This window comes from Neodiprion fabricii, chromosome 5 (assembly GCF_021155785.1).
Source record: "Neodiprion fabricii isolate iyNeoFabr1 chromosome 5, iyNeoFabr1.1, whole genome shotgun sequence".
In the NCBI taxonomy this organism is placed as follows: domain Eukaryota; kingdom Metazoa; phylum Arthropoda; class Insecta; order Hymenoptera; family Diprionidae; genus Neodiprion; species Neodiprion fabricii.
Window position 1 is genome coordinate 1107168 of NC_060243.1, and position 13912 is coordinate 1121079.

Below are 13912 nucleotides of genomic sequence, written 5' to 3' on the forward strand. Positions count from 1 at the left end.
TTGTTCTGAAAGTTTTTTTCTTCCCCATTCGAAGATTGAAGACTAGACATCGGACCTATTTACCAATTACATTCAATATTAAATAACTTTTGTTAAATGTTATGGGACTGCGGAATTATTCACGAGAGTGTACAAGGCCTACTTTCAAATATACGAATTCTATTGAAGAGGTATTTATTAGGATACGGCTTGAACCGTCATCATGAGAGACAATTCGACATGGGGTCTTAGAGTAGCAGGATTCCCTCGTCCTAGGATGGGCACGATTAGAAATTCCCATGCCAATACTCGGCGTCTGGCGACTGGCTTCCCTTTCCATTCCCATTCTCGCGTTGATAGAATTCGAACGTTTCGCGATCCGTGACCGACATTCTGTAGGTATTCTATTCTTCTGCACAGTAGATATCCGTCGATCAGTCCCGATCTGTAGTGCTGGTTTCTACCGCATATCGTATTTTGTTTTTTATGCTTGTCACAAGTAATGGAATAAGAATAATTTTACGAAGATAAAATGAAAAAATAAACTACCACCGCTAGTTGATCTCTTTAGACTTTGAATGTTGGGTTAGGCGTGTTCGGTGACAAGTTTGGAATGCACATCGTGTTCAACTCCGCTTTGCAATTGTTTTCAGCTCACGAAACTCAACTTGCACTGAGAATTTGATAGATTTAACCAAGGCCTAAGTGCCTGACCCAGAATGCCGTGTGGCACCGTTCCATACTGTCAAACATGCTGTGCAATCCTGCAGTAGCGTTATATGTATGTCACCCTGCAATATTCCGGGGATACTAATCGCCACGCTTAGGTACATTCACGCACAAGGCAGGGTGCAGGATGCATCGACGCGTTCTCCTGTTAACGGGGTCGAAGGTTATGTACGGGGTACCTTTCTACCTCCAACCTGGATCTGGGAGTATGCGCGGTGAACTATAATGGGTGAAACTTGCACTGCGTGCAGTGCAGTGCAATGCAAATGCCGTTCCGGATCTGGGACAATGAATTCCTAAATCAAACCACCGTGCCGGGGAAAGCTGTGCACCGTTCGATTTGACTCACAGATTTTTATCATCTTAACTGCTGGCCGAAACTCAGCCTATAAACTCTCTTCGACTTACCTAGTCTGCCATTTTCGTTATCCCCAATTACGCTCACTAACCTTTTGGCTTTCGAAGCTTTTCCAAGAGTTCCACAATTTTGTATGACGAAAGATTCGATTTAGCACTAATCGAAAAAATTACTGACTCCAATTATTATTCCCCTTTTTCGTTCATTGCTTTTTAACCTGTATACATTCTTTTTCACCTTTGTAAATCATCTCTCGATTCTTTGCAGTGCGCTGTTGAAGCATCTTCGACGGCGTGTAAGCGGTAATGTCTGGAGATTTGTCCCATCCTGTCCCCCATGAGCCTGGTAGGACGTCTGTCACTTTAATCCAAGCTTGTCAGCCACTGGAAAGTCCACCGGTTGGCCTTGTGCATCTCGCCGACCAAAGTCTAAAAACTCAACGATGAAATTTGTTTCATTCAAGGTGTGAAATAACGCTGGAATGAATAAGAAACGAGGATCTTACCCGGCGCTCACGTGAGTCTACCTCAAAATTAATAATATTTTTACAACCCAATCCTGTTACCACTTGAGTAGAGGCGGTAGTGGTAGCAGCGCTCGAAGCGTCAAGATTCAATTATGATTCAAATGCGCGGAGAAAACGGTCAAAGTCAAGTCTCAAGTCGTGACTGGAACACGACGAATGGTTTCTTTGTCAAGAGCCACGTAAAGATGGCCTCCGGTTTCGACCTGTGTAGACACCGAGTGTAGAGAGCAGACCTTGTCAGCAACAGTATCGATTGTCTACCGGCGTCGTAGAGGCCGGCGGTACTAGTGTAACTACCCATACCATACCACAGGCTCTTCGTATATTTGTACATATCGATATGTACCCGGGGTGTACGTAATTCTTTACCCTGGGCTCGTTCATGTTCAGCTCTAACCGTACGATTCATTGATTGCGTGAACGGAATGAGAAGTAGGAAGGAATAAAAAATGGTCAGCGTAATACGCGGCCACTTGATGAAAATTTAAACTATGAATTATGCGACTCATGGACGTAACTCTGCAGGCTATCGCAGGTTTCGGTTTGTTACCGTTCGACAAGAGTGTGCGTTTCGTTGCTTGACGCTGATACCTTCTCACGATCGTCGCGAAAACAAATATTACTCGCAACTCGATTGACCGTGCTTAATTTAACGTAATTACATACTTGGAAGAGTATAATTTTACACGTGAGTGTAACATGCAAGGTGTAGTGTGCGGATTACGTATATGCAATTAGATACGTTTCCAGGCTTTGTCAGACGTGGTGGTCTCAAAAACGACGACACTTGGTAACATTGTTTGCCGAGTTCCCTGTTGCCCGAAGGCAATATATTAAACGAGTTGACGACATTGCGCATAGCTGCCACGCTTCAGCCACGTGTAAACGGAATACCGCGGCTAAATTTTATCCGATAAAATATTCTGGCGAGAAATTGCTGCTGCCAACGTTGCGATGTATAATATTATAATACGAGGAAGAATAAGTCACAGATGTCGGCGATTTCATATCATTTCTGCTCCAGGTGGTGCAGATTCTTGACATTGTTTGTTTTTCCCTGCAATATATGAGGGAGGAAAAATAGAATTTCGAGTGATTGATACATGCATAATACCGTCCAGTTTATCTTGTGCTATGCTCTGCACGGAATCAAAGACCAGGCTTTGACCCTGGACAAATTCTAGAGGAAGTGATCTTGGCTACCGTTCTTATACGCGGCTGGCTCTTAGCCAGAATCTCTTCAATACGACGCTCGACTCTGGTTTTGACCTGGACTCCCAATTCGCGAACGTCGCAGTCTAAATTTAAGCCTTTATTGATACACGTATAATCTACACAGGATTGGACCACGTCACCAAACTTGTTTGGTATGCCGAATTTTATGGACAACGTAGGCCGCGACGCAGCACCGATTACGGAAGCGAAAAAAGCCTAGCGTGGTAAACGAGCTGGGTTAATTTCTGACCACTTGTAAATTAACGCATCGCAAGTTGGCATTTGCATAGATACCTACTATTGCTTACGATCATCGGGAGGGATAGAAAACTATGTTGCATGGTCTTCGGTGCCAACTCATTTAGTGTTAGCTTAGATACTCTGTAGGTATCTATGTTCTGACATAAAATCGAATCTCTGATTGAAGTTGGAAATGTCACGTGTCTCCACAATGCCTGTATCCAATTACCTAAATGTGATTTTCACATTTTTACAAAACGTGTAACCTTTTCCGAGTTGTGTAACATTGTCGAGCGGATATTCCGCCTATTCGAGCGGTAAGAAATCGTGGACATTTGCAATTGACAGCGAATAAGACCTGACATGGCAGCTGGATCGAGATTAGCTATCCACGGAGTGACATCTCTCCTACAGATACAGTCGTCACGTGTTTGTTGTGCAATAAGTTGTAGCTCGTCGAGCCGCTAATCGTGTGGCCGGCTTTCCGCGTACCTACTTTGCGGAATGACCCACGCATGTACCGCAAGATGCGATAAAGGGTAGCGAAAAATGGAGAGAGATTTCCGTCTGGCCGCGACGCGGGCGAGAGAATTAAGGATCAAGCAATTTTCAGTGGCATTGGTAAATGGGTTAAACGAAAGGATGGCCGATGGTCGGTCGGGCATGGAGAATGAGAGATGAAGAGAGACGTGTGGTGCTGGGCTTACCAAGGGAGGAGGCAATTTAAATCGACGCGGTCCAATTCTGTGCAGTCCGCGATCCGTCCCTCGGGAAGTTGTTTCCTTTTTTCTTCTTTCTCCACACCTTCCTTTTTCTCCATTTCGTTTCATCCGATACTCGAATACCTTTCTCTTTTTCTTTCTTCCTCTAACTTTGAACGTTCCTTGATCAATATAAGCCCGTTTTTACAGACCTGCTAAGGTTCCTCAACGAGTAATCACGGCGTCTGGCGCGTTTTAGGATATAATAAAATTGAAGCTCCAAAAACGCGGACGCGACGCCTAGCTCGAACCTTATTGTCGTGCTGGAGGAGTCTCGCGGCGAGCTTTTTTCAATCAATACATTCGGCACGCCTCTTACATCACGCCTCGGGGTAGGTGCCTTATACCTATTTCGTGCCGACTTGCATTTCCTCGCGGTTAATCGTCATGTCTAGTCTAATGACGGTCAAACGTTTCGCGTTTCTTGTCAAGGGTTCGACGACGCTTCCATCCCACCCTTTACCAACGTACCCAGACCGATCAGTGACGAGGACTCGAGTCGTTATCAGTCTTCTCGAGGCACTCGCAATCCAAGGTCCTTCGCACTTTTATGTTACAGGGCTCAAAAAAGCTCGGATAGTCGGGAGGCTCGCGGAGGTTGCGAGGAGGATACGACGTGGTGAACTGCGGCGGTCGTAAGTCAATCGATAAACGCAGTAACTCACTACCTCGCTCCTCGTGTCTCCTCGCCGAGTCGATATCGCGGAACAAACTCGCCTCTCGGCCACGTTTTACTCCATGGCTCTTTTTCATACTATACATATATATGCATCCATTTTCACAGCTCAATTCTCTCGCGCGCGTTGCTAATCTCGAAGCCTTCGAGCTGGAGTTTGATTGATCTAGCGAACAAATGCACTATGCAAATTGCGCACCGGTTAATGGTACCCAAGGTTCGTAGATAGACGAGCGGACAAGGGAAAGTCTTTGAATGAGGAACTTTTCGTAGGGACAAAAACGGCGATTGCATTGTTAGACTGTCGTATAAAACCTACGAATTGTACAATGATTGGACCTTGGTGGTGCCAATTTGTACCTTCGTGTTTTTTCCCCAATACAAGACGGCTGCCCACCTAATGCCAACATCGTTTTAAAGCAAATGGTATTCATTCGCGGACCAGGAACTTACCGAAGTTTGCTTTGAGCGGAAATTGCGAAAAAGTGTATCGTCGCGTCGTAGTTTCCTGACGCCTACACCTACCGACCTTCGCAGCTCTACGCTCGCCCCTCTCGTCCGTCGAGCCGTCTTTCTGCGCGCGACGAAAGCTAGAAAAGGATAAAGAGTGGAAGTGAAAGAGAGACGGATCGAGAGGTCGAACCGTGACGTGTCTGCACCATGCTTATACCTCGTAAAATCTCTCGAGGGGGAAAAAAGTGTTTCGAGGATATTAATTTTAGGTACTTTGAAATTTATTTTAGTTTATTAATCACTGGTTTGATCGTGAGAAAATACACTTTATATTCCATCATCCTCAAATTCTATCCTAATTTACATGTTATGATGGTAAGGACATCCAAGATGACGTTCCTATAAATTCCTCGAAACGCACGATAGCTGATTCGCTGATGTCGATTAGCGCAATTCAGTGCTCACTTAGTGCTGAGTGTATTATCGTGTCGACAGTGACCGTTGATTAAAATCTCAGTTCTTTTTTTTTCTTGATTTACTCCACCGCAGAAGAATTTGTCCATCATTCATCTGAAACTAATACAGTTTTTCCATTTTTACGAATATCGACTGTCTCTCAATATACATAATTGGTCTTCGATTGTCACATTATCTTGCAATTGTAAGTTTCTCCCAAGTAATTATCATACCTGCGCTTACAGTTTGTTCCGAAGGTTTATTCACGATGATCCGAAATGATCATATACTAGATACAGTTTAGTTACAGGCAGGTGTAACGGTGATAAAAGCGCTCACCTCTGGATGCCGTGTGTGTACAGAGGGTACAATCGGGTGCAATTTGCGGTCTGCGATACTTTCCGCGAGTCTCTCCTTGAGACGGATGAACGTGGGTGAGGCGTGTACACGCGGCATGCGTTGCTTCTATACCTGCATCCATCTCTTCGTGAATACCTACATACCTGCAACCTCCGGAAGGTTAGGGCTTGCAAGTTTACGTCGGGAGGATCGGGGTTCGGGATTTGCCCCGAGGGCACGAGGCTGCTGTTGCCGCTGCTGCGGGACTGCCGTTGGAGCTGCCGCCGTGGCATCGCATCAGCTACGTGCACCTCTTGTCTGTGTACGGATACGTATATGTGTAGAGGCGAAAATAAAATAGGTACGTAGGCATACCCGTTGGGGGCTTTGCGAACGTTCTCAATATCGGCTTTTCCTCCCGAGCGGACAATGAAGCCACCGCCAAGAGAGCGAGAGACGGAGAGAGAGAGGAGAAGAGAGGGACGGAGGTACACAAAGCGCGCTGCATGCCCGCGTTGGAGATCCGCCAGATTTGCCGTCCTCGGATCCGATCGAGTTCGCTGCCTGTCCTCCGGTCGAGCCTCTTCTTCATCTTTGCTTTCAGACGCTGGCTAATTGGCGAGAGTCACTTTGCTCGTTTTTAACTTCTCCAAATGACAAGCCGAAATGCGGATAGTACATCTGCTGCGTGCGATGAATTCCACATCGTAGTACGTACGTATGTATAACTACATGTATTATATATAGTATAATAACGCGATCTACGGAATATTGCAAATACACAAGAGCGTGCATATTTCAACTATGTAACACGCGTGTCTGAAGCGCGAGCAATATCTACCGACATACATACGTGAGGAATTCTCGGTGAATGGGGATGAGACGTTTCACCTATAATACGCTATTCGAGATCAACGAAGCGCGCCGCGTGTGCATAAATTCCCTCTCGATTCTCGAGTAATTGCAGTTCGCGTGTTATATACGTGTTACGCCGACACGTGACGAGAGGGTGCGCTGCATATAAAAGTTGATATCGAAAACCGGTAGCAGCATTCATTATTATCGTTACGAATCTCTCGATTTCACGATAGACGGTGTTCCAGGCGTATGTATATAAAAGTATCTTTTCTTCGCAGATATCCAACTGATTAGGTATATTGATACCACAAATACGTAGAAATTTTGACATTGCGTATTCTTCTACAAATCAGAGCGCAATTATAAATGATAATGCTTGCGGTAGGTACACGGTGATTCGATAAAAATTTGCATAAGGCTTTTTCGCGCAGAATGCGCAGTACATATTATAGGTATATACGATACAAACATGATAAATACTTTGTGCGTTACATCTTGTTGACGCGACTCAGTGGCATGGATATTTGCGATAAAGAATATACCGACAACAACAGCGACGAGAAATTCGTACGTCACTCTGTGAGATAACGATCCTCTACGACGATCGGAGGGCTGCCACCTGTGCCGTAGAAATCATATCGGGCGAGTGTGAAAATCGCGGTTACGGGGTGTGTACAGTTTTTCTTTTTTTTTTTTTTTTTTTGCAAAGAAAATTAAAATACTTGGAGCAATTTGAGTTTGAGAGCTTTATTATTTACGGGTTAGAGAACATTTTGGAATTTTTTCATTGAAATTAATGACAAATTGCGGCATGGCGCATGTAAGTAGCGAACGACCACGTTTTCAATACGGTGGCGCAGATTCCTCTGTCAATTTTTATCCGATCGATTTAAAATTCTAACGCAATCTGTAAAGCTTGTTTAGCGATTCGAGCTCGTTACTGGATTTTTGAATTTCAATCACAACATTCTTCTATAAATATTTTTTTAACAATTTTTTTTGTTCCTAATCGTACATATTTGAAGAAAAAAAATAGTTTCTTTCAACATTTGAGCTACGAGCTCGAAGCCTAAAGATGTTTTTAACCCAAAAAAATTTTTCAAGCTGTTACAAGTTGGACAGCGATGTCAGGAGATCCGCCATCGCAAAATCCCTCGAGTTCGGAGTCGTTCGCTACTTACACGCGTCATATCGCCATTTTGTTATTGATTTCAGTGAAAAATTTCCAAAATGTTCTTGAAACTATAAATAATAGAGCCCTCAAATTCAAATTGCTGCAAGTGTCTTCATGTTTTTCAATAAAAAATCTCTTAAAAATAGGTATTTTTTTACCCCCTCTCCCTCTTAAGAAGGTTAACGTTCTCGCGCCGCAGTGTACAGAAAAGTCCATAAAAAAACGTACGAATCCGCGACGGTGTAACTATAACGTGTGCAGGTATTCGTCGTCACGCGATTCGATCCCGTTTCGCGGACGTAGAGTTGAAATATTTATGGGGTTAATCGATTCTTTAAGGGGGTAGCATGAAAGCACGTATTGAAAGGAAAAGACGAAAGAAAAAAAAAAAAAAAACATAATGAAAATAAACCGGTAGAAGCATTTTTCTCCGCGAATGTTGCAAAAGGCTGCAGCGGCCTCCAGACTCTCTCGCACGAGGAGTTTATCGCTTAACTTACAGCTATCACGTACGCATGTGTGTGTGCATAAATGTATAAGTGCATCTATAGGGCGAATGTGTTTATTTTACCGCATGATCTGTTTCTGGCTTCGGCTACTGTCACTGCGGCATTTTCACTCTGCTTACTGCACTTGTTGATAACGACGACGGAATTATTTGCCCGCGTTCGCGATTCTCGCTGCAGCTGAGAAACCCACGTCCGTTTGAGTCACACTCGATTGAACTGCAGTCCTCGATACATGCATCACGTTTACGTGGAAGTTTAATCGTGACCGCGGGCATAATATCGCGACTGCATCACGGGAAAAGAAACATTTATGTGGAAAGGAGTTGGTCGCGATCGTTCGATCGGTGACACTTGCAGGAATTATTCTCCCTAGGAGGATAAGTGGATGAAGGTATATAGTTATTGATGTAGGGGATATAACTGAAACAATTCCTCGCATGTAACGCGGCGTTCAAGAAGAGCGTAAAATTTCAATAGAAATCGGTGAATTCAAGTCCAGCTGCATCGCGGCCGACGCCGCAAGATATTCAGTTTCGAGACCCGCAGTGATGATGCACGACCACCGACTGAAACATGCAGGCAGTGAATTTCTTTCCACAGTGAGACGGCCACCCGTCGATATCCTCCGTCTCGCTGTCCTCGCAATTGAATAATATCCCAGCAGCTTCTGACTTTCCAGATTATTCTTAGCTTATCGGACGTCTGATTGAATTCCCCGCACGGGTCGTTTAATTTCATTTGATTTTCGCTGTAAACGGTACGGTATGATGTTACGAGTAGATAGATTACCCGATGCTTGCACGAAAAGGGAATTTCATTTGAGACAGAAAATTCCTTGCAGCGTTTACCGCATTTTTTTCATTCGATTTATTTTTCATCCTTGTGCTGAAACTGCAGCGCGGGGCTAAAAAGCTCTTACATTTCTTACAATAGACGCAGCAGACGATCATTTATAGCCTCGGTGGGTTCGAGCGGCGAGGATCAGCCAGCGGAACTTGAGTATCGCAGCGGGGAGAATAGCGGCGGCGCGTATTTGATTGCTGAGGATCGTATATGGTACCTACGGGGTGAAAAAACGTCGGGAGGTAGGAATATAGGTGCATAATACCTACGGGCTTATTGTGCCTGTATACATAATTATACGTGAAACGATCGGTGTGTCCCAGGGCAGTCGGTTGTCTGGCGAATCGGTGGGCGTGGCTACCGAACGTGTATCCTAGACGTGCCGTTTATCCGAATTATCCTTCGGATACAAACCCGCTTCGCACCATTTACATTCGTATCGGTGGGTAGCTACGCAATGTTTAACGGATTTGCATGTTCACTGAAAAATCATGCGTTGTGGATACTATGTCAATGGAAAGACTCGCTACTACCGGGAATGAGACCGCTCTGTACTGACATCGAAATTATAGCAGAGAATTGCAGAAACTTCTCACTTCAAACATTCAAACGACCGTAATTTTGAACTGGTCGTTTGAAAAATTTTGAAATAATTCAAAATCGTCCAGTGTTATGGAAAAAACTTGCGGGTTAATTTTAGTCGATGTTTGTTGGTAATCTTCCAAGTTATAGACGTTTAGCGTCTCTCTTGACGCGCCATTTTGAAAGCGGAAACACGTAACAGTCGAATTTGACATATCGGATGGTCTGAAATACATTTGAGACAATTTTCGGGAAAGATTTATTCGTTTGAACCGATATTCCCAGATGCGGGGTTAAAGAGTTTCGGTTGAAATAACCACTAACCAGCCGTGAATAGCTGCAGCTAATCCGGCCGCGGCGCTTATAAGAATAATTTAAATACCTACGACACATCTTTACATGAATAGCTTAGGGTTTTGAGAACCCGCAGGACATGCCTAGTCTTGTCAAATAACGCCAAGGTAAATATTATATCTGGTAAATATCCAGTAAACATGGTAAGCGTATCTCGGCCCACGCGAAAAGAACGTCCGTGATATATTGACGTATTATAATACCTATAAAACATAACACGCGTCACGTTTAGTTTAGAATACATTGGGCTAAACACAAACACATGTAAGATCAGCCGTTTACACTAAAAGTTTCGGAGAAACTTCAACGACGGAATCTGAAATTCCGATAGTATTCGTGCCGTAAATAATAATGATCGAAATTAGAATTTCGTTAGACGGACCGAAGTCACGATCGATCCATATTTATTCCGACCGACGCAACCACGTCAACGGCTCACGAGCATAACCAGAGGGATAAGTAGAGGAGAAAAAAAAAGAGAAGAAAAACGGCTTAACAATGACGTTGACTCGAGTCTGATTGCGCGTGGGCGGAGGCGGTCCATGACAAGGCCGCGGGAGCGGCCCAGGAGGGACAGGAAGACGAGGAAGGGCCCTGGAGAAGAATCGGCGTGCGGTCCAACGGTGCGACGCGTGACAAAGATGGAAGTGGAGGAGGAAAGTGGTCTACCCAACCCTCGAGGCATTATATACTTGCGTGGCTCGCCTCGCCTCCTCTTCTCGCCTACAAGCCACACCGTCGCGTCCCAATCCGAACAGTAATTAAAGCGCGGTAATGCCCCGGGACTCTACTTCGAGTACGGGCGGAATAGGCACGTCGTACTCTCATCGTAATACCTCGCGTCGACATATTTTGGTCGATGAAACCCGACCCCGGTAAATCAACAAGTGAAAACCTTCTCTGGGGCTAGTTCAACAAACCGACGAAAAGTTTGCTGCAAGCTGGGAATTTCTTATTTCCATCAAATACGATACCATGTATATATACATTCGGTACACTTTGAAAGCTTGCCACCATTTTCGGTCCTGATGACTCTGATGTTCTCCAGTTATGTCCTCGAATAACCTTTTCCATCCTAACTGCGCGGGTACCCAAGCCTTCACAAGCAGTTGGCGGTATAACGCGCCAAGACCAAACCTCTGCAGTACACTAAGACGTAAAATCTATAGATATTCTCTCCGTCTATCGGTCTATTCCTGATCTCGCATATAATATATATATATATATATATATATATATATATATACGCGTGACAAACAGCCTTGCAGGAATCGTTCACCTCTAGCCGCAAGGAGACTTTCGTTTCCGCAAGGACGTTTAAGGATTTTACCCGTGGCTTGATGTAGGCTGTCAAAGTGTACACCCAGGTTTGAATATCAGCTCTTGCAAAGTGACCGAGCACAACCATTTCATGTGATGAATCGTTGTATCAGGCCCGGTGCAGCACGCTCGTAGGTACGTACGTCTCAAGGACGCTTGCGGTAATCATTGTTAATCATCGTGCTTGCCCTGGGCCCACCCGCAACGTGGCGCAGCCCCACCTACGGCTGATCAACTTTTCAAAGTACTTTTACCAAGTACCTCACCTCGTCTCGCCCTTTGATCCGCGCCGAAGAGGGCGTCGTGTACGCTCTACGTGAGGAGATCAACTGTTTTCTACCACTTGTTGATTTATGCACAGCCTATACACGTACGCATGTTGGTACCCGGGGTATGCAGCCCGTATGCAGCGGTTGACTTATAGGCACGCGAAACAACATATTCCGAGCATGATATACCAGAGCTCAAATGCCCCGTCTATTCTCCGGTTCACGGTCTCGGAATCGTGAGCGAACCAGCGGCTAGATGGACCACCAGGAGTGGCGCTGAGTACACCTTGCAAACGGTCGGATGACGAGAGTTCGATTATTAGATACATCGGACTCGTAGATATCCGCCAATTTTTTCTTTGATTGACATTTTTCATTCTGTGACTTTTTTTTTGGTGAACAAGCAAAGCCAGCGACCGGGAACCGTCTAACGTTAAGACAGACTGACCTTGCACCTGAGAGATAAATGACGGGCACCTTATGCGGATCAATTGATGGATCCAGGGATCGGGATCCGAGCTACACGCGTCCACACTCATGCCCAATCAATGTGTACGTTCATAAGGCTCTCGATGAATTACGGTCACTGACGTGAACGTGTAGGTGTACCAAGCTGCGTTAGACACGTCCCACGCTTTGTTCAGTCAAGCTTCGCGCTTAAGGAGGTAAGCGTACAATCAGTTAGTTGTAAGCAAGAAGGTTGAAACAACCAATAGCGGTAACAATGATGGTTGTTTTTGGGCACCACCGACTAGACTGTAGTATAATATGGTATACTGTTGTGTATACATAAAAGAAGACCAGAAATCTCAATTATACAGGAAATGACACGTTCGACGAAACGATTTTTTACTTTATACACAGTGTTTGTTTAAGGTTCTATAGGCGGTTCGGGTCTTTTCTGCTTCCAGTTGTCGCGGTTCGGTGGTTCACGAGCGACTATCTCTTTAGAGACGAATGATCGGAAACAAAGATAAGCAATGAACGGTATCTGTACGCATGCGGGACTGTACTTTTCTTCATTCAGAACTACTCTATAAACATATATCGGATGAAGATAAGATAAAATTTCTAGGTATGTGCAAGTACGAAATTTGACTCATAATGATCGGAGGATAATAATGAGGAAAGCTGTTCCGGAAATATTTTCAAACGAGATTGTTCACGAACCCTTCAGCTTTATCATTGGATTCAGTGTTCGTAACCAACGCAATTTCGCGTGCCTCGTAGCTTTGCTGAAACCCTTATCGCCAGTTACGTTCTACGTTTAGCCACGATATTTGGTTTGGTAACTTCTGAATCAATTCTCATCCTGGGCGTGCCTTCTTCAAGACACTACGACACTTAGTCCAGGGAGCCCAAGGAAGCAGACCTGTACCTACGAAGGCATAGGCCATCGAGCATCCAAGCAGCTAGGGGATCTCGTTGTCGGTCGAACAACGAAGAAAGGTTCCCCAAGTTCGGACCTCCCCTCGCCCCCCACCTTCTCTCAATCCCACTCCTTCTCTATTTCTCCCAGACGCTCTTGCACTTTCCTATACGGTCTTGGAGTACGTCCGGTTTTGGAAACGTCTAGAACTTTACGTCGAACGGAAGTGTTAGCGTCTCGTAACTTTTATTACGATTTATAGAAGCCTTTTCAATATAGCACAAATTAGCACTATACACAATAAGATAAGGCACGAGTAAATTTTGCCGTTTAAATAATCGACTTTTGGTATTATTTTCGAAGGCGAGACGATGACCAAATTATTCTTGCCGTCATTTTGTTTGGCCTGAAGCAGTGTTCGATAACCGGCAAGCGCTGGTTATGATCGTATATGCAAAATAAAATTGCAAGCGTGTCAACGGCGGCCATGTTGAATTTCTTCCGTTGTCAATTGTTTCAGCCTGATAAACATTTGACGAAATCTTATCTTACAGTCACTTGACGACGCATTGTCAATGATTCGTTATCCTCAAACCTTTTCCTCACACAGGTATAGTTACTGCCTGAAAATCTCTGTACAGTTTGCATATGCAGTTTCGAGTTTAAAAAAAAGCCCACGTATGTACATACACACGTATCTATCAGGAGCTATAGTGTATAGGCGAAGATAAAACGCGGCAGCGGACTCGGGGACTCTTGACTCGGCGCACGTAGTAGGAGAAGCAAGAGCCGGAGGTTTTAGCCTCGAGAGAGTTTAGTAGTTAGACGAAGCCTGCACGAAGGTCTCCGGGCCGTCAGCCGCGGTTCGGACGGAGGAGAAAGGCGGGAGGAGGAATTCTTTC

The 13912-nt window shown here is 44.8% G+C and overlaps 3 long non-coding RNA genes across 3 annotated transcripts in view; 1 reads left to right on the forward strand and 2 right to left on the reverse strand.

Moving 5' to 3' along the window:
* LOC124182225 overlaps nucleotides 1-13380 on the forward strand; it is an 89927-nt gene extending 76547 nt beyond the window's left edge. The window contains exons 4-6 of the long non-coding RNA XR_006870714.1: nucleotides 1334-1582; nucleotides 12046-12306; nucleotides 12553-13380. This is a non-coding gene — a long non-coding RNA (uncharacterized LOC124182225). The remainder of the gene's footprint in view (nucleotides 1-1333; nucleotides 1583-12045; nucleotides 12307-12552) is intronic.
* Nucleotides 1020-1971, reverse strand: LOC124182227. The gene is made up of 3 exons (XR_006870716.1): nucleotides 1572-1971; nucleotides 1304-1494; nucleotides 1020-1222 (listed from the first exon to the last, which is right to left on the reverse strand). It is a non-coding gene; the product is annotated as an uncharacterized LOC124182227 (long non-coding RNA).
* Nucleotides 5211-6492, reverse strand: LOC124182224. Its single transcript, XR_006870713.1, has 2 exons — nucleotides 5733-6492; nucleotides 5211-5513 (listed from the first exon to the last, which is right to left on the reverse strand). It is a non-coding gene; the product is annotated as an uncharacterized LOC124182224 (long non-coding RNA).
* Nucleotides 13381-13912: the final 532 nt, after the last annotated feature.